Source organism: Leptosomus discolor, chromosome 1 (assembly GCF_034619465.1).
Source record: "Leptosomus discolor isolate bLepDis1 chromosome 1, bLepDis1.hap2, whole genome shotgun sequence".
Taxonomy (NCBI): Eukaryota; Metazoa; Chordata; class Aves; order Leptosomiformes; family Leptosomidae; genus Leptosomus; species Leptosomus discolor.
In genome coordinates, this window is record NC_141391.1 from 188,408,466 (window position 1) to 188,433,136 (window position 24,671).

Sequence of the window (24,671 nt, forward strand, 5' to 3'; positions counted from 1 at the left end):
GGCCTTAATCAAAACTACATTTATCTAGTTGTTTTGGAAATGTATTGATAAAACATACCCGGTTTGCCTGACAAAACCTATTTCTGAATTGATTGACCTTAACCGTATTTTAGCTTCTACTGATAAAATGAGAAATAAAGCATGTGATCATCTTGCTCAGGTAAGACGTTCTAAGGCCCTTCTCTTTGTTTTAAATACTGGAATTTTATTGCAAGTCTTGAAATTATTTGTATTTTCTCCTTTGTCTTTATTCCCCTTCAACTGCTAAAAAGGCATTTTCCAAACGGTATTTCACACTACAAAAACTGTTCGAATCCATGCTCGCCTGTCAGTAGCAATGTTTGAACCAGTTTTGAACTTAAATAGTGTTATAACTTTAAAGGAAGTGAAATAGATTAGCAGTTTTTTCAAACACAAGTATTATGCAGAAATCTTACATAACTTTGACAATGTTAGCAGATAATGAGAGCAACAGAAAACATTCTTCAATTGCTCATGGATTACCTCTAGGCTAATTTTGAGGAAGCAGGCCCCAGTCCTAATAAATACTGGTTTAATGGACAATCTTGAACATTCACCATTTTTCATCCATAATTTACAAAATAAGTACTTCAAGACAGCACTTGCAACAATTGTTTAGGCATAAGTTCCAGTGATGCTTGATTTGCTCAGCAGGTCCAGTGGAAAATATGTACAAAGATATAATTGAATATATGAGGAAAATGGTATTTCTAATAACATTCTGTAATTCTTAATTTAACTCCATATTACATTAGCATTTCTTAGTCAAACCTGTTAAAAAAGCAAAATCACTCACTGCCAAAAACCTATTTTGTTTTTACTGAAAGTAGTGTTTTATAATAATTACAGATTGCAAGCACACACTGTTGGAAAGGTAGTATTTTATTTTTACTGAATTTTAAAGTGTTTGAACATAACATAAAACAATGCTTCCTTGAAACTGCATGGTGAATTCTGAGCAATCTCTAGAAAAAAATAAGAATCTGAATATATCACCTGCATAAAGCCTCAGTAAAGGAATCATACACTTTGCCATATAGCCATGCAATAATTAGAACATGTAAACAATTCTCTCAGGCTCTGCAATTCTTGGATATCCATGCTTCTTCCTTCTCTCCCTTTCTTGCTGGTCTCCATTCCTTAGCTCCTCTCTACATTCTGATTTAGTCTTGAGTTTTCAAACAGAGCAGGGAAGTATCTGTCCAAGGATAATAGATTCAGAAAAAACCTAGCTTCCATTGTAAATACCCATCCATAATGTATCTCCTGGTACCAGATGCTATATAGCAGAGATCTGCTACACTAAGATGACGAAAGAGTTGGAGGGAAAAGAATAAAGATCTGCATGCTTTCAAAGCAACTGAGCTTTCCCTCATATATCTACAGCACGTTATATAGTTGTAGCCTCACTGTTATATGTGACATCAATAGAAGCAGATTTTCAGCATTTTTCATAGATGTTGAAAAGTTATCGCAAATAATTTGGATCTTTGTCAGTGGATAATTATGGACTCTCCGCAGTGTAAAAAAGACGCATAATTCCTACGTGACAAAATTAAGCAAGCCTTTCTACACTTTCTACACTGGATCCAGCAATCAAAACTGTGCATCTGAAAAACTTTCAGAATGACATACAAGTAAAGAAAAAGACAGAAAGAAAAAAAACAAACACAACATCAGAAAATATCATTTAAAAATTTAAGCTGGTTAACTAAAGTGAGGCAAGGAATACATGCAATAAAATAAAAAAAAATTAGGAAAACTGAAAACTCTAATTAAAATGTTTCACTGCACATAGGTTAAACGACTCAGCTGCTTGTAATGCAGACTGTGTAATCACAATAGTTATGAGCACTTGACCTTCCTCCTGTTAACAGAGAGACTCAATTAATTACTTGATGTTTTAACCGGCCATTTCACCTTATCTTCACCTTTTCCAAAAGGGTTGAAAAACTCTATACCTTAACCTTTGACTTTGAAAGCATACATAGAAATATTTATCTACCAAATAGGAAGTTAGCATGATCTAGGAATGAGAATATCTGGGCTTCTATGCTTAAGTCAACAACAATAACATATTCACTGTTTCATTAACCATTATGCTGGTTATTAACCACATTTTATCTTCACTATAGCTACCCAAATATTCTACTCTGTAATGGAAAGAAAGTATGACTTCTGTTGCAACAGACAACATAGGGAAAGGCATAGAAAACTGCAAAATGTAATCAAATGCATGAAAATCATTGTCAGGTCGCCATATGGGATACTAGCTAGAAATAATCTATATAATCTGTACATAATTTATTACTATGATTCTTAAAATTATGTTTATTTTTAAAGAATCTTACATGCTGCAAGATGCACTTCTATACCTTCTTTGATTCTGGGATTAGACCTGTGTTCAATGGCAACTCTTCTAAACATACAAAATTAAACAATCAGTTGCTGTCCTAAAACGCTGATAATGTCTACACACTACGCATTGTGCAGCAATTTTCAATGATTATTCCTTTCTGATGGTGTTCCAAAAAACTTTTCCAGTTATACAATACCACCACAATTATTGAAAAAAGTACTTGATGCATATTTAGATGTTAAAAATATCAGTGATTTAAGAATTAAAATATTATCTCAAAAAGAAACTTAAATGTTCAGAAGCCTGGTTCTTACATTGTCTCTACTGGAGACCAAGGCTAGCACCTCAGATAGGATTAACACAGTATTTAGGAAACAAAATTGCGATTCTGGAGAATACGAAGTTTTTGCCTGTCTTTGAAATCATCTAAACTCCATAGGCGCATTACATTTTAAATTTTTCTAAATGCCACTTCAAGCACCTGTTGAGAAAAATCTCTTCCTTGATATTTCTGAGTAGCTTGATACTTTCTCAAATTTAACCTCTACTACAGTGAAGAAACCAAGCCTTCCAGACGAGTGGAGTCTGTAATAGTCAGTGCACAGAAGGCAATAGACAATTAAGTGGGATGAATCACCTTTTGGAGGAGAATCTCTCTCCTCGTTGACTACAAAGGAAGCCTGACGTCAGCTTAGTCTAGCCATCATAATTTTACATAATTAAAGACAAACTGCTTAAAGATATTGTTTAATCTACCTTATAAGTATATGTAGCAGATTTGTTTAAAATAATACAGGAAAGCAAGTAAAGTACTAATGATGAGGTAAAGGGAAAAGTAATAACAACATAACGTATACTCTTAAAATAGTTGTCATACACTTTTTTAGTAAAAAATCATTTAAGAATAGACACATTTTGTCAATGTAAATTCACAAGAAAAACAATCAACCAACCAATCAACCAATCAAATAATTTAAAATACCTCTACAGAGGCCAACAGAAGTTAGAATCATTTGCAATTATTTTTGTAAAATACTGCTGAATGCAACATAAATACTTTACATTCATGACACAGAAAGTGAAAATCAATTCTCTTCCAACTAGGTAAAGAGAGAGGCTTAACTAAGATACAATTATGCATCTCTATTCATGGCTATTAAAAAAACCTGTCCATAGGACATAATCCTAAAGATCTTTATGTGCTCAGTAAGCACATAAAGAAATAAATTATTTCCAGACTCTGTAACATTAAATTCACTAGAACTTGCATACAGTTATAAGATAAAATAACTTTTCAGAAACAGAGAGGATAACTTATTCATGTAATTGAAAACTTAGTATTCCTTATAATAGAATACAGAAAAAAAAGAGAGAACTAACATATAGCAAAATAAAAAATAGGAAAGTTACCTATAGATTATAAACCAATATTTACAAAATGCCATTTGCAAAAGTTACAAGACATGCTTAAAAAACCCACAGTAATAAGACAATTAGACATAGCTAAAAACTATCACAGTGAAAGGAAAACAAACTAAGGTGTTGAGGTTTTTTTCTTCAAAATTTCTGCTTTTAGCTTAGATAGCATTTGGGGAAAAATGTCCACAATTAACTGCGGGTGTCCACCCTTCAGTTGAAGTCAGGCTGAATTAACTATAGATTGGCTACTGTGACAGAAATCCTTGTAATAATAGGAGTTATGACCTGCTTAGGATTTGGCAAAGAGCAGCAATGGGAAATTTAATAGGGAGTATTTTTCCACATGATATTGTTTCTGAAAACTCGATCTTCTGTGTCAGCAGGTCATGAAGCATTGTGCTCCATTTGATACTAATTGCATTATCCTCTACCTGTGTGCTTTCACAGACAGCAGAAGAGACCCTACACAATAACTGAGGATATTGCTCCAAGAGATTTGATCACTTGAGCAGGCATGGAAGAACTTTGAGGGGTTTGTCAAGAATAAAATGGTGTCCCATGTTGGATTTTGCCATGAGATTTTTACGATTCTGAGCTGCAAGACACTTCCTCTCTTGTATGATGACAAATATATTTATTTAAAAAATTTAAAAGGGAAGGTGAAATAAACCAGAAGCATCATCAACAGTGAACAACACAAATGAGTAAAATACCTATACTTACAGATGATTTTTCACTTCACACAGAGCAGTTTACAAGCTTTTTAGATAGTGTTCCCTTTCTCTGTGAAGGCCAATCTGCTCTTCCCCAACTGTACACATAGCCTCAGGGTTTGGCCTGCACACTTGCTTCCCAGCTCTTCCCATGCTAAAGTCCGCTCTGGTTATTCCACCCAAAATGAATTCTTCAGTCTCAGGCAGCAGCAAAACCAGCCCTAGCCCCATCCAGCCTGTCAAACCAAATCCTCTGTGACAGTTTCCAGCAGAAGGTCCCTGTCACTTTTTTCTCCAAGTTAAAAGATATGCCGCACAGAATATTGCTAGAAAAGGGAGAGACTGGCAGAAGAGGCGAGAAAGGAGGGGAAAAGGATGAATTAAACTTTACAGACACTTTTTACACACTCTGAGGATGCATTCCTCACTCTCTCTTTATCCATGAGGCAAAAGTTCAAACAAGTTATTTATCATTTTTGTATCTTTATTTTTTTTTTCAGAGAGGACCCATGTTAGAACAAGGTGAATTCTAGTTTTACTAAATCTCAAAATGTTTGTGCCAGTTAGATGTTTCTGTTAACCAATCTATCTTTTGCTTTACTTCTAAAAATAAAATTTTCTGAAAATTTTCTAGAAAAAAAGAAGAAAGTCCTCTCACAGAAAACAGACAGAAGGACAGCAAAAAGAAAATGCAAGCCAGAAGGACTGATGATACCGGCTTGTGTCAGAAACTAACACAGAAGAAAGTAATTATTTAGTTTTTAGTGGCTGAAAATGTTTGCTGTATTATCAGCATGAAAACCTGGGAGGAAGAAATGCAAGACATGGTGTGGGACTAACAAAACTTTTCAGAAATTCTGCTGGCTTTACTATCGAATCTTTTAAATATGTGGTTCACATATCATTCTGTATATTTTGGACAGTACTGACAAATTCTGAAATGTGTTGACACTCACTGTACGTATTAGGCCTTGTTGACACAGAATATGAATTAGAAGTACAAAAAGATTAACTGCGCTAATTCAAACTTGGTATTATTGTCTTTGTCACTCTAAACTTAAGCTTTTATATTTTCATGAGCATTGCATATCCAAAACAGGTTTGAAATGCAAACTTCCAAGCAGCTGGGTTTGAGAAAAGCCCTTTTGCACCCTTACCTTAAGAAAGTAAGAACAACACTGCAAATTACTGGGGTTATAAAGAGCCAAACATCAAGAACGAAAAGATCATACAGATCTTTGCAACACTGTTGCCTACTGCATCACAAATTTAATCATTTACAACAATCTAACCTCTTAATTTTGATTCTCTTAGTAGTACTGTACTAACCATTCCTGACAGGTATTTGTTACATATCCTGGAGCACATTTAAGCTGTATGGTGTAGGCTTTTGAGAAACTAACTGTATACTTCTGGCTCAAAATCTAAAAATAGGTTTTGCATATATGCTCCAAATGACACATCACCACAGAAATGGTTAATAAAACAGTTCCTTTAAACTCAGGCTGGCAATATGTTTAGTAAGTGGTATAGTAGTAGGCTGTTGGAGCCATGATGGTGCAAGTATAATCTTACTTCTCTGAAAGAAACTGTACAAGACTATAAAAATGTGTCTACAAGTTCTGGTTAAAGGATTGTATAATTCAAAAGCTCCAGGATTAGGCTATGTTTCTTTTTAACTGAGAAATATCTATACTAAGACTCAGCACTTACATAATTCTCTGTACATTCAAAGCACAAAGTGACAATAGTACTAGCATTCATGATTTATATAGTTTGATAAAAAGCTACCAGTGCACTCGTCTCTGCTATTCAAGTCTGCTGTGCAGACAGTATGCAATGGGTCTTTACAAATGGCTAGTAGGAACATAATCAAAACGTTACCTAAAAACAATAGTTGTCACATTTGAAACAGAAGATATTTCCCTTCTCTTAGTTGTGATCAGTTCAAGGTGGCAAGATGAGTCACCAGCAGCAAAACAACTTGCAACTGGCAAGGAGTGCTCAGCAGGCAAGGATGTTTGTGACATAAATGTGTCCTATAGGAACAAACTGGGAATCCCTCAAATTCCTGCCTGTTTATCAGCTCCAAAGAGGAAAAAATGAAAGCTGTTCTTCCTTTAGATTGTCACAATTTTTTTTAATTACATTTGCTGGCCTACAGCTTGGGTGAACTGGATGAAGTGATTGTTTAGCCAAGTTCTTTTTACTTTAAAAAAAAAAAAAAGTGTAAAAAAATCACAGTGTAACCTAAAGAAGTGGTGTAACTATTGTCTGTGTTAGTGAAAGTGTGAAATTGGGAAATTAATAACAGATTCTGTCTTATTAACCTTCTTGTTTTCGTGCATTGAAATAGCTAATATGTTTGAATTTATAATGTAAGAGTCTAAGAAGGCAATTTTTTAAAAGTCAGATAGATTAGCAGGAAGCCTGTTTAACAGCATATGACCCAAATAAACAATAAAGCTTATAAAGTAAAAAAGCGTAAACCAAGAACTACGAATTAATTTGAACAGTCACAAGACAGGAAACACATAAAGTTTTCAGACCCCTAATAGGTCAGTGCCACTCCATGCAGCTGACAGTTGGCTTAGTAAATAAATTTCTACAACAACCTTGGTTGGCAGATCTCAGATCACATTTATTCTTTTAAATATATTATCAACTTTGACAAGATGGTCCGTAGCCCAGTCTTTGCAAAAGTCAATTTGCAGAGTTGTAACTATACTCATAAAAATAAAAAATATTTTACAGCTTATGGAAAACCCCAACATACCTTCATAAAATGCTAAATATAAATAAGTAGAAAGAATATGGATTACATTTAACAGTATTTGCAACAGTGTTCACTCAAGAACAGTTTTGTTAACTACAGCAGCAGCTCATAATCATACAATGAACACAATTATATTTTTTCTTTTCTTAAAATATTAATGACATCAAGACATTGGTTTTGGAGATAAGGTGGAAAGAGAGAATAAAAGCTTGTATAAACTAGAATTTTTACTGCCAAGTTCATTCATGAATAAATGAGTTTTAGATTGCTGGCAGCAGTTCAATGAGACATCACGTACCTTCCAGAAAAATTTTAGACTCTAAGTATCTTAATGAGACAGATGCAGTCTTCTCCACAACTGCTGAATCACAATTTCATCATTCATGTAGTGGAGCAGAAAATCTAAGATGAAATTAGAAAGACCTTCTCCATTTCAATACAACAAGTCCCAAAAAGCATAATAAATTTTGGAAAGAAATTAGCTATATAAACACTAGTGCGTACTGTGTATTTATTTTTTTTTATTATGTGTGGAAATGCAGCCCTGTACTCAGCTGATCAGTTTATAATCATATATAATTTACTAATGTAGTTCAGATGAAATTTTATAAAATGAGCAGCGATACTGGATGCCCAACTTAAGACACCTGAGGGCCTCATTATTTCCTTAGTTAAGAACTCCTTTTCTACCCAGTTCATAGTGTGTATAAAAGTCATTAGGTATACAGAAAAAATTTGAGCTTGTCAACTGATATCTATCTGAAGGACCCTTATGGTGAGCTATACATAAGCTATAGGTACATATAACACTCATTCTTGCATTTGTGAATTGGCATGATCTGTGAATGTGTGCATTCAACAGCAAAGACAAGGATGAGATAATTATTACATCTCTAATGAGCCAGAGATGTCGTCTCCTTTGCCCTTAGGAAATGCTATAGAACCTTTCTGGAGGGCTTTATAGGCAATACTTTTTCTTTCTTACAGGATGTTGCTAGTCCCAACCACAAATTGACCTTGTATCTGCCTCACCCCTGTAGACTTGTCTAGCAAGCTGGACTCTCGGTTGCCCCAACCACATCCCTGGCCTGGTCCTAACATTGCTTTTCCTAGAGTCATGGAATATCTCAGGTTTGGAGGAACTAATAAGGCTCATCGAGTCCAGCTCCCAGCTCCTTGCAGGATTACCTAAAAGTAAACCATATGACTAAAAGTGTTGTCCAGGCTTCTTGGATTCTGACAGGCTTGGTGCCATGATCACTTCCCTGGGGAGCCTGCTCCAGTGACTGACCACTCTCTCAGTGAAGAACCTTTTCCTTGATGTTCAATCCGAACTTCCCCTGAAGCTTCATTCCATTTCCTCATGTCCTATCACTGGTCACCAGAGAAGATCAGCACCTCCCCCTCCACTGCCCTGCTTGAGGACATTGTAGACTGCCATGAGGTCACCCCTCAGCCTCCTCTTCTCCAAGCAGAACAAACCAAGTGATCTAAGCCCCTCCACGTAAGTCTTGTCCTTTGGTGAAAGAGGCCTTTCACCATCTTGGTCACCCTTCTCTGGACACACTCTTAACAGTTTGATATCCTTCTCATATTGAGATGCCCCAAATTGCATAAAATACTCAAGATGGGGACGCACCAGTACAGTGTGGAGTGGGACAGTCACCTCCCTTGACCAGCCAGCTATGCTGTGCATGATGCACCCCAGGACAGAGTTGGCCCTTTTGGCTGCCAGAGCACACTGTTGACTCATGTTCAACATATCATCAACTCAAACAAACCCCCAGATCTCTTTCTATGGGGCTGCTCTCCAGCCTCTTATCCCCTAATTTGTACATATAATCAGGACTCTCCCATCCCAGGTGGAGAATCTGGCACTTGCTCTTGTTAAATTTCATACAGTTGGTGATTGCCCAGCTCTCTAGTCTATCCAGATCTCTCTGTAAGGCCTCTCCACCCCCAAGCGATTCCACAGCCCCTCCCTGTTGCAGCACTACATATTCCTATACAAGAAATGCACACTTTGAGGGGACTCAAAATATTTTTTTCCAGGGGCTGCAGGCCTCTCCCCCAGGGGGTGAGAGACTGCTCTGCCAACTGCTGCCCCCGGCTCCCTGTGCTCCTTCTCTTCTCTCCTGCTCCTGTTACTCCCTGAGGGTTTTCAGTTGTGACTCTTTAAAGCAGTCAGGCCACCCACTAAGCCAGAATGCCTTTGTCTTAATTCATATAGCACTAAAGCACTACAAGAACCTGATTAGCATTGACAAAGTGGCTTTAACATAACTAAAATAAATTTTTAATTACTTTAATTAAACAAATGCAAATTCCCAAATGTAGATGAGTTTAAACCAGTTTAACAAAACTCTAGTTCATTTCCACGCATATTCTTGATTCTTCTGTGTCACAGAAACAGGTATCCCTTGAGGATGGCAACTAAATGAAAGCTGCTGGGTGTTCACTAAAACAATTGCATCTGCCAGCTGGTAAGATCATTCTAAAACTGGATGAGCAGCTCAGGGCAAGAAAGGAAATTGCTACTTTGAGCAGGAAAGAGGAAGCTTTGTCACCTGTGCTAGACAATGAGCAACCACATGCTAAAAGCTATACAATCTAGTCCATCAGTGGGCAGGAGACTAAGCTTCACTAAACTACGGGATGGAACGGATGGATGAACAGAAGGACTGAAGGACAGAAATCATTTTATCTTGCAGAAACTGGCAATGCTGGCATGGCTGGATGATTAAAATGGGATGGTTTAAGAAGTCACCAAACTTCAGGGAGAATCTACCAACTTTGGTTGTAAATCAGTAATTAATGGCATTCACAAACCCAGTCACAAAAATGTTGGTGGGTTTTTTTTGTTTTGTTTTGGGCTTTTTTTTTTTTTTTAATTACCACTGAGTGTAGCAACTCCTGTAGAATGACAGTAACTTTTTTAATTGCTATAACTCAGTTCCTTGTAACTTCTTGATTGCACTCAGACAAACACAGTCCTTGGTTAAACCAGTTTAAGCAAATTTGAGGTTTGGTTTACTAGTTTGGTTTTCTAGTTGGTGTGCAAAGTTAAAAGTCAACAACTTTACTAAAAAAACAGAGCCTGTTATCTACTATGTGTAGTTTCCAATTTGGCCATCATGAGGCATGATGACTACGGTAACAGCAGGGGAAGGAATGGGTCCCAACTGCCTCCTGCATCAATGCCTCTGTGTTCATCATCATTTGTGTAGAGCTTAACAACACTTGGTCTCAGGTCGCCAACCCACTCACTCATCCAGCCACACTCCTGCTATTTTCAAGTACTCTGCTTCATTAAACCTTAGGAGGACTCTGATTGCAGGCCACATTTGGAAAGGTTATGCACTTTTTTACTCTCTGTAATTAATACAAGGAAGTCTTTAGAGTCTTACTCTCACACTTCCACATTAGTTTCATTTCAGTTTATTTTTTCTAAGAGGAAGGGCAATTCTTGCTTTCTCTAGCTTGGGTAGAGATTTGGTCAGAGAGTTCTCTTCTGCCCTTAAATGTGGGAGTGGGGATGTTTTTATACTATTTACTGTAGCAATAAATGGCGTGGCCACAGGTGATTTAGCAGATTACACAAGGCAATGAGACAGTTCTAAATAGATTTTCTCACTTTGAATAATACTTGCTGAAGTCAAATCCTGTAGGAATAAACAGTCTTGACAGATAATGTATATACAATATCCTACTGCACAAACCTATTGCTTACACACATAACGGCATATTGGATTTTTTGACAGTTGAAAAACCACATAAAGATATTTACTGTTTTCAGGGTTTTGTAAAACAGAAAATATCAAGCCACATTTAAATACATAAAGAAGCAAAGTCATCACATCATTAAAAATTTTAAATAAATTATCTAGTAGAAGTGAGGGTCAGTATAATAGTAGGTTTCATTGAAATGGGAATTTCAGAGATGTTTGCAATTAAACAGTATTTGTACACAAGCTCATGTGTCTAAGTGACCCACTAGATATTATAAACCAAGTACACTTTTCACCGTGTATTCAACTGTGCAAGTGTTAATAACTCTGTCTCCCTTCCAGTAAAGGTACAATCACATAAATAGGCCCACTGACATCTAAGGCTAAGGAATGACCTCCATATTTAAGAATAAATTATCTGCCCAGCCCCATTCTCTTTGCAGAAAAGACAGCAGAAATGATTCTGTCCTGCCAGCTGTTTTTCTGGGAATTTCTTGTGTGACCCCCAAAGCAAGAATAAAGCTAGAGTACTACCATATCAATCCACTCCTCCTCTGGTGTGAGGAAAACAGATCAAATGCAATATGTTATACTTCTTCTGAGGTGGAAGGCAATCCCCATAAGCCTCCTATCCATTAGCACAGACATACCATCTCCGAAGAAGGGCAAAAAGTAGGGATGACATTAGCAGGAGCTGTATCTTCTCTTCATCAAGTAGAAGCTCATATACATGGAATATGATGAAGTATTTTATATCTTTTAAAATAAAACCACTGCAAGGAAGTTGCTATTCTCTCTTGTTCTTATCTTCTTCCTGACAAAACATACTATTCAAAACCTATGTACTTATTTACCCACAGAGTTCTCTACCTACTGTCTCCCAAAAAACTCAACTGTGATGCCTTTCAGAAACCTCTGTCTGCTACTTCCTGCATCATCTTCTCCAGGACTCCAAGCCCTTTGGTAACATTTGGTATCAAGCATTTTAGCAAGAGCTTCACAAACATTAATTGCAACTGGAAATGGGCATGTGATTTCTAAATAAAATTCTTGTTAAACAGTAACAGCTTGACTGCCTTTAGCAAAGGGATTGAGCATGTGAAAATACTGAATCTTAACCAAGTCTTTAAAGTGAAAGGGTGAAATGATGTCTCAAAGGAAGTCATACTGCCTAACCTAGCTCGAATCATTTAAGATCACCCTTTCTCACTGGGGTTTATTACAAGGCTTCTGATGAAAACATTTTCTTTTGCAATGTAATTTTTGTTTCCTTAGTTTCACTGCAGTAAATATCTTTTTTTCCACATACCAGCAACTAGCTGTCTTTTTTTCTCTTCCAAAGATGATAGTTATTGAGAACTAATACTCAAATAATTTTGTTTCTAATTTTGAGGTACAGTGGGATTTTGCTAGGTAGAATGTGAAACAAAAGGAGATGCTAGAAACTGACAGACACCAAAAAAAATTATTTTGTGATACTGAAAATATTTGGAATCAAATTTGCAACTTGAAAAGATTTTAACAGCATATGAGATTAACAGAATGCCCAGAAAAATCTAATTACCAATAATACAAAGAAAAATTCACAGGCCTTTTTTTTTTTTTTTTTTTTAATTACAAAGGGATCGAGAAAACAGACAATGGGAATTATGCTTCTATTCCTGAAAAATTAGCTGTTCTTTAAGAAATAAAAATCAAACATGAAATTACACAGGCCCATTACCCATGTGAACTTTGGCTCCTTGACTCCAAATAAGTAGGTTTCTACCGTTGACGCTAAAAGTCAAGGTCAATTTTCTTGCTTCTACAAATAATCAAACCAATATGGTATTCTTTTCCAGGATATATCAAGCTAATACATATTAAGTTACAGTACTCTCTTTAGTTCCTACAGAAATAAATGGTAGAAAAATTTGCCCTGATGAAGCTAAGCCAAGACCAACCCTGTAATTTTCATTTGAAATCCTTATGAATAGAACAAGGAAACCTGTAAATAACTATCAAACTATAACCTCTAACCTTGTCTTCAAATGCAGCTCAAGATTTAAAGTTTAACCAACAAACTAATGAATTTTAAAGAGTATGGTATAGTGTGTTTTTTTCTTAGGATGTTTACCCTTGCATTCAGAAACTGAGAGACGATTTTCAAGACAAACTGACAAAAATAAATCATATGAGTCCTGAAGCAGACTTCTTTGAAAGGAAATAAAGCTACTTTTAATTGCTGCCTTTTCCAAAGAAGAACGTTTTAGACCTCCTGGGGATCTACCTGAACAATCCACAGACAATCAAATGACACTTGATTAATTCTGGCAACAGAAAGGGAATACAGAAATATGTTACAGCATTTGAAAACACAGACTTGCTAGTTAGTAATAAGCAGGGAATTATTCCTTCACTATTATTTTAAGTATGACACAGATGCTTTATTTTCATACAACAAGATATCGCAGTGAAGTATCTTTAAGGCAACCAGCCACCACCAATGCCTTTAAGAATGAAATTTGAATAAAACAAATATATTATTTTTCTGTGAAAATAACATCTGTCATTACACCTTTAGTTAATTGCATTTCTAAATGTCTTGGCAATAATTTCATAGCATACAGCAGATCCATTAGGCAGCTTTAATAAGATCATTCAAGCATTTGTTCATATGAAAAGTTCATCCAAAATTCTAAACCAATATCAAGATACTCATGATTAAGGCATACATTCAGGCATACTACTACTTTTTTATTCAGATTGCCAACTTCACAGCAAATATATTAGTGTTGTCCTTGTATGTCACTTGCATTCAGTCCCTGGAGTTAAACTAATTTGGCTAACATCCAGCTACAAATCACTTAGTTAAAATTATCATTCCCTTGGTGAATATTCATTGGATCAGAAAGGCAATATAAAATGAAGGATGATTATAAGCAACTTGTCACTACTTGAGCTTTAACCTAACCTTGTTATTATACACAAATGAATGGTTATTTTCCATTCATGGGCAATAATCTCTGCACTATTAGTAATTAATATATAAATAAATATTCTACATAAACCAAATGACTACTGAATCATACTTTGCAGGCCACACCCACAAACAGCCTTAAGTGAATTTTCAAAATTAATTCAGTGAAAATTTATTGAATGAACTTTAAAAACAGTCAAAAAATAGTGGAAAACACTGTGACTAGCAAAAAGAAAGTGAGAAGGAAGTAAAAGTCTTTCATAAAACTCTCAACGAAAACAAAAAAAAAAAAGTTTTTAGCAAACACATTGTCAATTAAATGAGTAATCTAAGTGACAGCAACTGAGGAAAACAACTGTAAACTCTGTTAGCCTACTCTGTCCTTAATTCAAATTGCTGAAGTGTCTTCATGTTTGAACTTCCTAAATTGTATCTTATATTTTGCTCAAAAAGGACAAATATTAGTGACATTCAGGCAGGGCAGTACAAGAAATTTAGCTTCATATTTGTCCTTTGGATGCCCCTGGGAGTAGGTACACTGCAGCAGGGACAACTTGCTAGAATTCTGCGTACAAGAATGTCAAGTACTGTCTATTTCAGATAAAATTGCATGAATGGGTGGGATGGAATACCACCACCACTACTGGTAAGACATTTGATTCTTGTAACATATTAACATGAGGCTTCTTCAGATCATGCCTAAAACCATCTCCTAGACAATATATCCCAATGAAGGAGACTGTTACTGATTTTTTTTATAATTTTAGCTACATTTAAACTTCTTAAATGAAGGGTTCAGAAACAACTTTCAGCCTGAAAGAAATCTGGTTACTTTTATATACAGCACTATTCTGGTGAAAGACATTTAAGGACTGCTATGAATAACAGCTACAACTAAGAAACAGCGCCAATATACATTTCACCAACTTTAAGAGATCATCTTTAGCACAAAAAAACTCTACAGATATTCCTTTCTTGGTTATAGATACTATTTGTGTGTTGTTGGTTGTGTTGTGGTTTTTTACATCTTTCTTATTTTAATAACCGTGTAAATTTCTGAAGGATTGAGGAAAATACATTATTTCTTATCTACAGTTTACACATCTAATTTCTGATAACTTAATGTAGTGTCTGTACTGATCATACAGGTGATTTTGGATTAAGGATTTACGGGCAATAAATAAAGGAAAAAAACCCTCTAAATCTTTCACCACAGGGTGGATAGTATTTCTGGATAAGTTTTCAAAGGCTTATATTTAATATAGTGAAAATAAGTGAAAAAATGAAATGGTGGTATCTATGCACAGAACCAACATCTTCAGCAAAACAAGCCATGATGACTCAAAGATTAACTCCCATACAATTTAAATTAATTTTCTCAAGTAATTACATCTAAGTACTATTCTTCCCCTGCCCTTTCTCAGCATCTCCATCTCTTCTCCTTGCAAAAGAAGAGGAAAAGCTTAAGTCCTAAATATCAGCTCCATAAACGTTGTGAGAGATCTAAAAACGTTAGCAAAACATGTGGAAAAAAAAAATAGCATGACAGTAAATTCAGGTCTTTGCCAAAGGAAAGTATTATATGGGTTTCAGAGGTGATAAAAAAAAAAAAACCTGTCAAAATTAACAAAACTAAAATTCTATGGCTCTTGAAGAATCTGGTTAATACATAGATTAAATCTCACAGTTTTGAACTTTTCTGCCCTTCTTGCAAGCCATTATTGGATACAGATATTGTGGATGGAACATTATTAAGTGCTATTGTGGTGGGCTGACCCTGGCTGGACGCCAGGTGCCCACCAAAGCCGCTCTATCATTCTCTTCCTCAGCTGGACGGGGAGAGAAAATAAAACAAAAGGCTCATGGGTTGAGATAAGGACAGGGAGATCACTCAGCAATTACCATCACAGGGAAAAACAGACTCAACTTGGGGAAAAACATAATTTATTACCAATCAACTCTGAGAGGAGTAATGAGAAACCAAATCTTCAAAAACACTTTCCCCCCACCCCTCCCTTCTTTCCTAGGCTTAACTTTATTCCCGATTTCTCTACCTCCTTCCCCCCAGCAGCACATGGGGACAGGGAATGGGGGTTGCAGTCAGTTCATCAAACGTTGTTTCTGCCATTCCATCCTGCTCAGGGGAGGACTTCTCACACGGTTCCCCTGCTCCAACCTGGGGTCCCTCTCACAGCAGACAGTCGTCCATGACTTCTCCAGCATGAGTCCTTCCTACAGGCTACAGCTCTTCACTAACTGCTCCAGCGTGGGTCCCGCCCACAGTGTGCAGTCCTTCAGGAACAGACTGCTCCAGCATGGGTCCCCCATGGGGTCACAAGTCTTCCCAGTAAATCTGCTCCAGTGCAGACTTCCCATGGGGTTACAGCCTCCTTCGGGCATCCACCTACTCCAGTGTGCGGTCCTCCATGGGGTATAGGCAGAACAGTAACAGGCTGCACAAGAACTTTTTCCCTTTCTTAAACATGTTATCACAAAGGCACTACCACCATCACTGATTGGCTTGGCCTTGGCCAGCGGCAGCTCTGTCTTGGAGTCAGCTGGCATTGGCTGTATCAGACACAGGGGAAACTTCTAGCAGCTTCTCACAGAAGCCACCCCTGTAACCCCCCGGTACCAAAACCTGGCCATGCAAACCCATTAGAGCAACATCAGTAAATGCTTGCCAGCAGATACTTGATATACACTGAATTAGATCTGTCAATTCAAAACACTAACATTTTAATTGGAAAATCAAAAAGCACATACTTGTAATACTGTGATGTTCAAAGGAACAAAGATGTCATCCAAACTTGTTCTGTCATAACCATTTCTAACAATAAAAATCTACTTGGCTTCAGACTCAGCATTTATCATTATTATACTTTTGTAAAGGAAGAATTATTGTGACTCTTTTCATCTTGCTTTCCTCATTTATTATTTTTTCTTCCATTTGTGATTCTTTAGTGATTTTCACCATTAATACCATCCCTCAATATTAGCTACCACATTTATTACCTGAACTGCTCACCACAGTAAGTAAATACATCATTTCACAATGGCAACATTTACCTACTCCAATTCTGATAAAGGCTTATCATTTAATACTATACATATCATATGATAAAACTGTCAAATTGCAGGGCATTCAGAAATGGAAATCACAGGGTTCACAAAGTGATTCTAGCAGTACTATCTAGGCTGTAGGCTTCATAAGGAGAGTCCAAATGTACTAAAATAAATCTATTGATAACATTTTTTTTAAACATTTGCTAAGTATAACTCTAACTGTAATTTAGGGTTTAAATATGTTTTTGTTAATTTCTCTAATGGTTAATTAAATAAAGGAGTTGGTCACATCTCATTCGGATTCAATCAGTTTGGCTTCACGTGTTACTGAGTCTTCAGTCTATTTATTTACATAGAAATTGCATTTTATTCCAGTATCTAAAATCTTCTTGTTTAACTCTTCCATTCTAACTTCTTACGTGAATGAAGAGGAATCTCATGTGGATACAGCAAACTTTCTTTTCAATGCTACCTGCAGGGATAGGAGCTAGCCTGAATGCTCATTTGAATCTGTCAGAGGTGAGCCATAAGTTAGATTATGCTGATTTATAACACAGAAAATCCACATTTGTTTATATAATTCAATGTAAATCCCACATTCTACTTAAATGCCTACATTTCTGTTGATCAGTATTAAATTATTCTGCTTCCAGTGCTAATAAAATTATGATGGATGACAATCTTCCATTTTATCCTACAGCATACCGATTGCTATATATTTCTCAGGATACATATTTTTAAAAAGGTTAAAAAGTAAAAGACGGCAGCATTCGTAAGTATTTTGACACAAAAACATGTTATGGGTCTTGCTTTTGTAGGGTTTTGCAAAGGTGTCATTAATGAATACAGAAGAAGAACATTCAATACTGATGAAAGGTAAAAACGAAATTATACAAGCAGAAATATTGCAATTAGGTTTGCTTAAAATGAAGCAAACACTAGACTTTCTTTTCAGGTTTGGAAAACTTTATTCAGAAGAATTCAACTTCTTAATGAATATGCCCACATGTTTAAAGTAATATCTACTGTCTTTAGCAAAACCAACTTATTTCCATGGCTCAAAACAGAGGCAGTGTTTATTGCATTTCAAGAGTTTTCATAGGGCAGTGGAAAAGGCTGACATAATTAAAATCAATCAATGCATAGCTCTCAACCTACATGTTTTCCATACCCTGTATTATTATGTTCAATCATGTATGAAAGAAAATGTGATGAAATAACACTGCTTTCTGGAAACTTCTAAATATCTACAGGTTTATTGGCAAACAACAGAAAACATAACAACTCAGAAATAGGACTCATCACACTCCCTTGCTGAGGCTCACTTTGCTCTCACTTTCTCATTTATATTCTCCTTTCTCCCCACTCACCCCATTTCTCCCTAAAATACCTTCACATGTCCACAGTTTCCACCACTTTTTCTAATCCTCTTCATCCTGATCCATTCTCTTAATCTTCTTTCAGAACACAGGTAGATGTCTTATTCCTCTTCAAACTCCAGTAATATCTCCTTGAAATATGCCTTTCTGCTCCAAACATTTTCCTGATACTGTGTAATGGGTTTGCACGGCAAGGTTTTGGTACCAGGTGGGTTACAGGAGTGGCTTCTGTGAGAAGCTGCTAGAAGTTTCCCCTATGTCCGATACAGCCAATGCCAGCCAGCTTTAAGACGGACCTGCCGCTGGCCAAGGCCAAGTCCATCAGTGACGGTGGTACCACCTCTATGATAACATATTTAAGAAAGGAAAAAGTGCAGCAGTAATTGCAGTGAGTGAGAGGAGTGAGAATATGTGAGAGAAACATTCTGCAGACACCAAGGTCAGTGTAGAAGGAGGTGGAGGAGATGCTCCAGGCACCAGAGCAGAGATTCCTCTGCGGCCTGTGGTGAAGACCATGGCAAGGCAGGCTGTCCCCCTGCAGCCCACGGGCGGTGGAGCAGATGACTGCCTACATCCTGTGGAGGACTCCACGTCGGTGTAGGTGGATGCCTGAAAGAAGTTGTGACCCTGCACTGGAGCAGGCTGCTGGCAGGACCTGTGGCCCGTGGAGAGAGAGAAGCCCACAGTGGAGCAGGTTTGCTGCTGGTGACCCCATGAGGGATGGGGTCCACGCTGGAGCAGCTCATGAACTGCAGCCCATGGGAAGGACTCACACTAGAGAAGTCATGGAGCAATGTCTCCCACGAGAGAGGATCCCACACCGGAGCATGGGAAGTGTGTGAGGAGTTCTCTTCCTGAGGAGGAAAGAGTGGCAGAAACATCACATAATGAACTGACCCCAACACTCATTCCCTGTCCCCCTGTGCTGCTTGGGGAGAGAAGGGAGAGAAATAATGAACAAAGTTAAACCCAGGAAAGAAGGGAGGGGTGGGTGGAAGGTGTTTTAAGATTTGGGTTTATTTCTCATTACTCCTCTCTCAGTTAATTGGTAATAAATTACATTTTTTCTCCCACGTCGAGTCTGTTTCACCCATGATAGTAAATGCTGAGTGATCTCCCTGTCCTTATCTCGACCCCCAAGCCTGTTGCTATATTTTTCTCTTCCCTGTCCAGTTGAGGCGGGTAGAGTGACAGAGCAGCTTTGGTGGGCACCTGGCATCCAGCCAGGGTCAAACCACTACATACCATTAAGTCTACTCTTGATAATACCTCTGCTGTGGTGGTGCCAGTTGACAGCTGTCCAAAGCCTCTATATATCTCATTCTTTCCAAATTCTTGCCCACTGCAGAAACCTGGACCTTTCAGTGCAATATAACCTCTTTACTTGCCTTAGCTTATAGAGGCCTCCCTCCTGAAACAGACCATGAAGAAGATATGTTGAGCTTCTCCTTCAAATCATCTCTTTCCTCCATTATCTCTTCTTCTGCAACTGCACGGCAGTGACTTCCCTTCTTTTCTACTCTACCTCTGCACGTACTTACGTTCAACTGTTCACTATCAGCTCCCTCTTTTTTTTTTTCACTTCTTTCTACATATTCTTCTTCTCAAGTCTTTGCTTTAATGTCTATGTTAATGAATCATCTCCCTAACCTCCTTACGTATCTGTCATTTCCTTGCTGACTCACTTCAGCTCTTCTCCAAATCCCCTACTTCCTCAGAAAAACAGACTCTATCTTCTCAAAACACTGTTCCTTCTCCAGTTACTCCCTTGCTGTGCCCTGTTTGCTTGTTTCAACACATGGTCATATGGCCCTTATATTACTTCCTTCATCCCCAAATAGGATAAAGTTTGGGTCTCTCTCTTCTTCAAAAATATTCTCCTCCTTTTAAAAGAATTTTTTTTTCTCTTCTTTATTTCTGGAAATTCACACATTTAAAACTCCCAACTGCACACTCAGCATCGCATGTCTCATTTGCTGCAACATCAGTTTCTCTGCCCTTAGCAAATGCAATCTTGTTCCACTCATACCCACTCAGAATGCTGCTGCAAAAATGATTCTCCTAATTTGTCACTTAGATCATGTCAATACGGCCCCTGTTGTATTGCATCAAGCAAGATATTGCTTTACATTTTATAGGTCTGCAAAACAGATACAAGAACTTTATGTTTTCAGTTTAGCAGATATGTACTATTAGAAGGGCATGGCTGGACAGCAGGGGAAAAAATTGCTGGGTTTTGTGGTCGCTGCACACTGACTCAGTTTGAACCTGAAAGGAGCTCTTCCCTCCCTAAAAACAGCTGTGTATGCCAGGAGAGAGAAAATTCAGGCGTGCTGGATGAGGTCCTTCCTGCAGCAGGTCTCTCTTACACACAGACCTCACAGATGAAAGATAACATATGAAGACTTTAAAGATAGAAAGAGTACATGCAAGTCATTTGTGAAACTTTGGGGCTTAACAGAGGCAGCAATAGGGGCGGCGGAACAGCTGGGAAGAGGGAGAGGAATGTATACTTCAGACCATTTCAAGGAGTCTGTGCAAGATGATGGTGAAATGCAGGCGTATTTTCAACAGACCAAAAGCACTATTACAGGGTCTACTCTTCACCAGAAAATCGTAAAAGGCTTTTAAATTTTTAAAAAGCAGGAAATCACTAAGCTAACCAATTGCAAGATGAGCGTTATGGGTTCCAGGACACATGCGACCAGGATACATCTCAGTGTCTTGATTGCAGTTACTTAAGAGTCTAACAGGGTCCAAATGAACATTAGAATGTAAATGTTGACACAAGATTGATGACCATAAAGTTACCATGAATAAACTTGGCCTGGGATTAAGCAAATGCTATTCCCAAAGAAGAGCCCTCAAATATGAAAAAAAAAAAACCAACGAAACAAACAAAAAAACAAAACCAAAAAAACCCCTAACCATTTACAGGATAAAACTTGAGATTTTTTTTAACTATACGACGTTGATGCAGGAGATAGCCGGAGACAGATTTTTCATGAAGGGAAGTGTGCATTTTAGTCTACTTTTCCCAAATGTATGGGGAGAGAACTTCATACTATTGCCCTAGAAATGCCAGTACATTACTGATCAACACACTTTGTGATAGCACCGAATTACATTCACTCTCACCACTTCCTTGGATATGCAGATACTATGTTATTTGATGAGCACTATTTCAGCTTCCCTAAATGCTCTATTCAGACACGAACTTAAGGAAGAATATCCAGTTATTTCATCAAATAGTAGTTCATCTGCTGGATTCTCAGATAAGTGAAAATCAGCTGAAATATTCTCCATTCTAAGAAGTGGAAGCAAGTTTTATACAGCTGGCATCTCACGTAGCAAACACACAAATAATGAACTAGATACAACTGCCACTCCTGAGTCACCACTGTACACTTCCCACATATTTTTAGACACCGCTGATTTATGATACAGTAGACTAACATACTGCAAGTCAGAGCTAGCTGCAGTATCTTCCTGTAATCTAATCACATTGGCAAACTGCAAAACCTTTATCAATGTTCATGAGCAATTATACTTGTCTGCCCAGTGAAATCAATCCCCCCTGAGAATGAACACTCACCAGTAGCATAAACATTATACAGCTGAACACAGTACTGCAACTGCATTAGTAATCTGTCATGTGCTTTTGAGCAAACAGCAATATAACATAACTCTGTAATCATTGTTATCACACTTTTCATGGTTTTTTCTTTTTTTTAATTTTTTTTTTTTAAATTAGCATCAGCTAAAGAAAAAATGAGAAACATATGGTGTGTGACAACAGTCGTGCTCTTCTGGTCCTGAATTTGAACTTAAGACTTCGGGGAAAAAAATAGTGTATAGTAATATATATTGTGAAAACAGATTGTTAACCCACTACTTTCAGTATTGAACATTTTGTCTCCCAAGCAGTCATTTTTAAATATGTGGGAGCATCCCTGGGAGTTTACCAAGGCAAGTCATGATTCCTACTTGTTTCCTGGCAAGTAAGCATTTATGATTAATACGGCCTCACTAAAGGAAACCAATCACATTGTCCAAAATAACACCTCTTAGGAGCCTAACAGAGGTAATTTCTACACAAAAATTACCTTGATATTAACAGTTTGTTTTTACTGATACTATCTTCATTGCGATTTGACTGGATATTGAAGTTGTTACTTTTGAATATTTATGCTGAAACGTCCATATTTCACCATCTGCCATTTCAGTTTTCAATCTGAAGGAAATGGACATGAATTATACAAATGTAACGTATGCAGACATCAATCTCCCAACACAGATATTGTTTATTTTAATCAGTGTCACCTAGTGATATGCCTGCACTTGTCAGTGTGGCTCTTTTTTACCAGCTCCAACCCTACTCCAGCCACCTCTTGATTACATCCCTGCTCCTTTCCCACAGTATATACCCTGATTAACACAATTCTATTTCCAGGATTAGGAACACCCTGTAGCATATTTTGTATGGGGTCACATAAAAATAACTGCTGCTACAGTGGGTCAGCTTTTTTAATTCAGACTATGACAAATGAATGTGACATGCAAGACCGATAGCAATTTTATTCCCTGGCCACAGTCACACAAGGGTTACAAAAGCTTAAATCCCACAATGACAGTGGGATGACACATGAACACACTGTCTGCTATTATGGTCACTTCGGCAAGTTATCACTAACTGAAAGATGTCTACTGATAGCATAAGGGAGTAAAGTTGGTATTTACGCATACATTTCCTTTATGACAAGTTCATACAGCAAAGCAGTATTTGGTGTGCTTTGCTCTATCAGAGAGGCTACCAATAAAGTACTTGCAAAAACTAAACCGCCCTCAAGGATAATCCAACTGATCAAGGCCAATATACACACAATCCAGCAGTAGCGATGCTGCGACTAGAAGGATACAGCCTCCAGTGATGTTGATATTCTTTTACAAATATTAGATTTACACACACAGAGAAATTGTGAAAAAATGCATGTATAGATAGTTAAAGGGCACAATCTGAGTTGCTCCTTTTAACTAGAGTAACACAACAAACTGAAAGGCTAGCCAACCTCAATATATAAAAGTGACTACAATTATTACAACACTACTTTGCATCAGAATATAAAATAACAGACAACCTTTCCTACTTACAGTTTTAATTTATTTTCACGCTTGTCAGATCCAAGTTTGATCAAAATTGCTGCAAACAAAAGACTAGTAAATCCATGGTCCATTGGACAATTATTGAAATGTCAATTTATTTCACTTCCTTAGTTTTATTAATTATATTCACAATACTAATGAGGAGCAGTAAGTTCTATTCTTGGGATAGCTCTTTATGTATTTCTAAGTGAATGCCTACATAAGATAAAAATAAAATCACCTCATTTAAACTTATTTAAGTTTTCCTAGATTTTAAAGAAAGGGAAGTAAAAAACTTGACACATCCACATGTTAACTACTCTTCCCAAAGCTTTAGGAAATATGAATAAAGCATGACATTACCCCATAGCATCATTATAGTACTACAATAATTTTAGTAGCCAGAAGTATTAAGGTAAAAATAACATATTCCAGTAGTGATAGCATTTGAATTGTTTCCAGAATGATTCCTCTATTTATAAACAGATCTTATAGAAGACTTGCAGGACTTTTTTATTTAACATGATAGACTCAATACCTAACTATACTTAATGGTTCTCTGACAAGGTCCCCTTTTCTCTAAACATTCAGGACGTCATGGATTCAACTAGCTCTCTGATATAAGAGGTCAACCTATCTGCTTTTATAACCTACAGAGATTTCTAAGTAGGCCTTTAGATGCCAATAAGGAAAAAAAGCAGCATGCTGGTGCTCTCTGGTCAGCTCTCAACAGACTTCCTTTGCTAAGACAAAGGGAGAAATGATACTAGTCTCACCTCTCTGGAAGATATGTCTGGCCTAGGTGAATTCTGAGCTGCCCTCTCCGGGCAGCTTTAAGCTGCACTGTGCACACAGAGTAAGCTGAGAGATATACCCCACCATTACTAAAAATGTTCACTAAATGTGTGCATGCTGTATTACATTATATATATATACGTATACATTAATTTTAAGACATACATAGACACAGAGATAAAGACTATTGCATTTCAGAGTTTCTGCGTGATTTCCATGTGAGATGGCAAACTTGTACATGAAAGCAGAAGCCACTCAGCTTAGTAAAGCTCCTATTAAATCCTGAAGTCTAAACTGAATAGCTCGCACGTAAA

The 24,671-nt window shown here is 37.1% G+C and overlaps 1 protein-coding gene across 2 annotated transcripts in view; it reads right to left on the minus strand.

Moving 5' to 3' along the window:
• The window catches only part of IMMP2L (inner mitochondrial membrane peptidase subunit 2), a 453,181-nt gene that overhangs the window by 160,263 nt on the left and 268,247 nt on the right, over positions 1–24,671 (minus strand). The window lies entirely within an intron of this gene.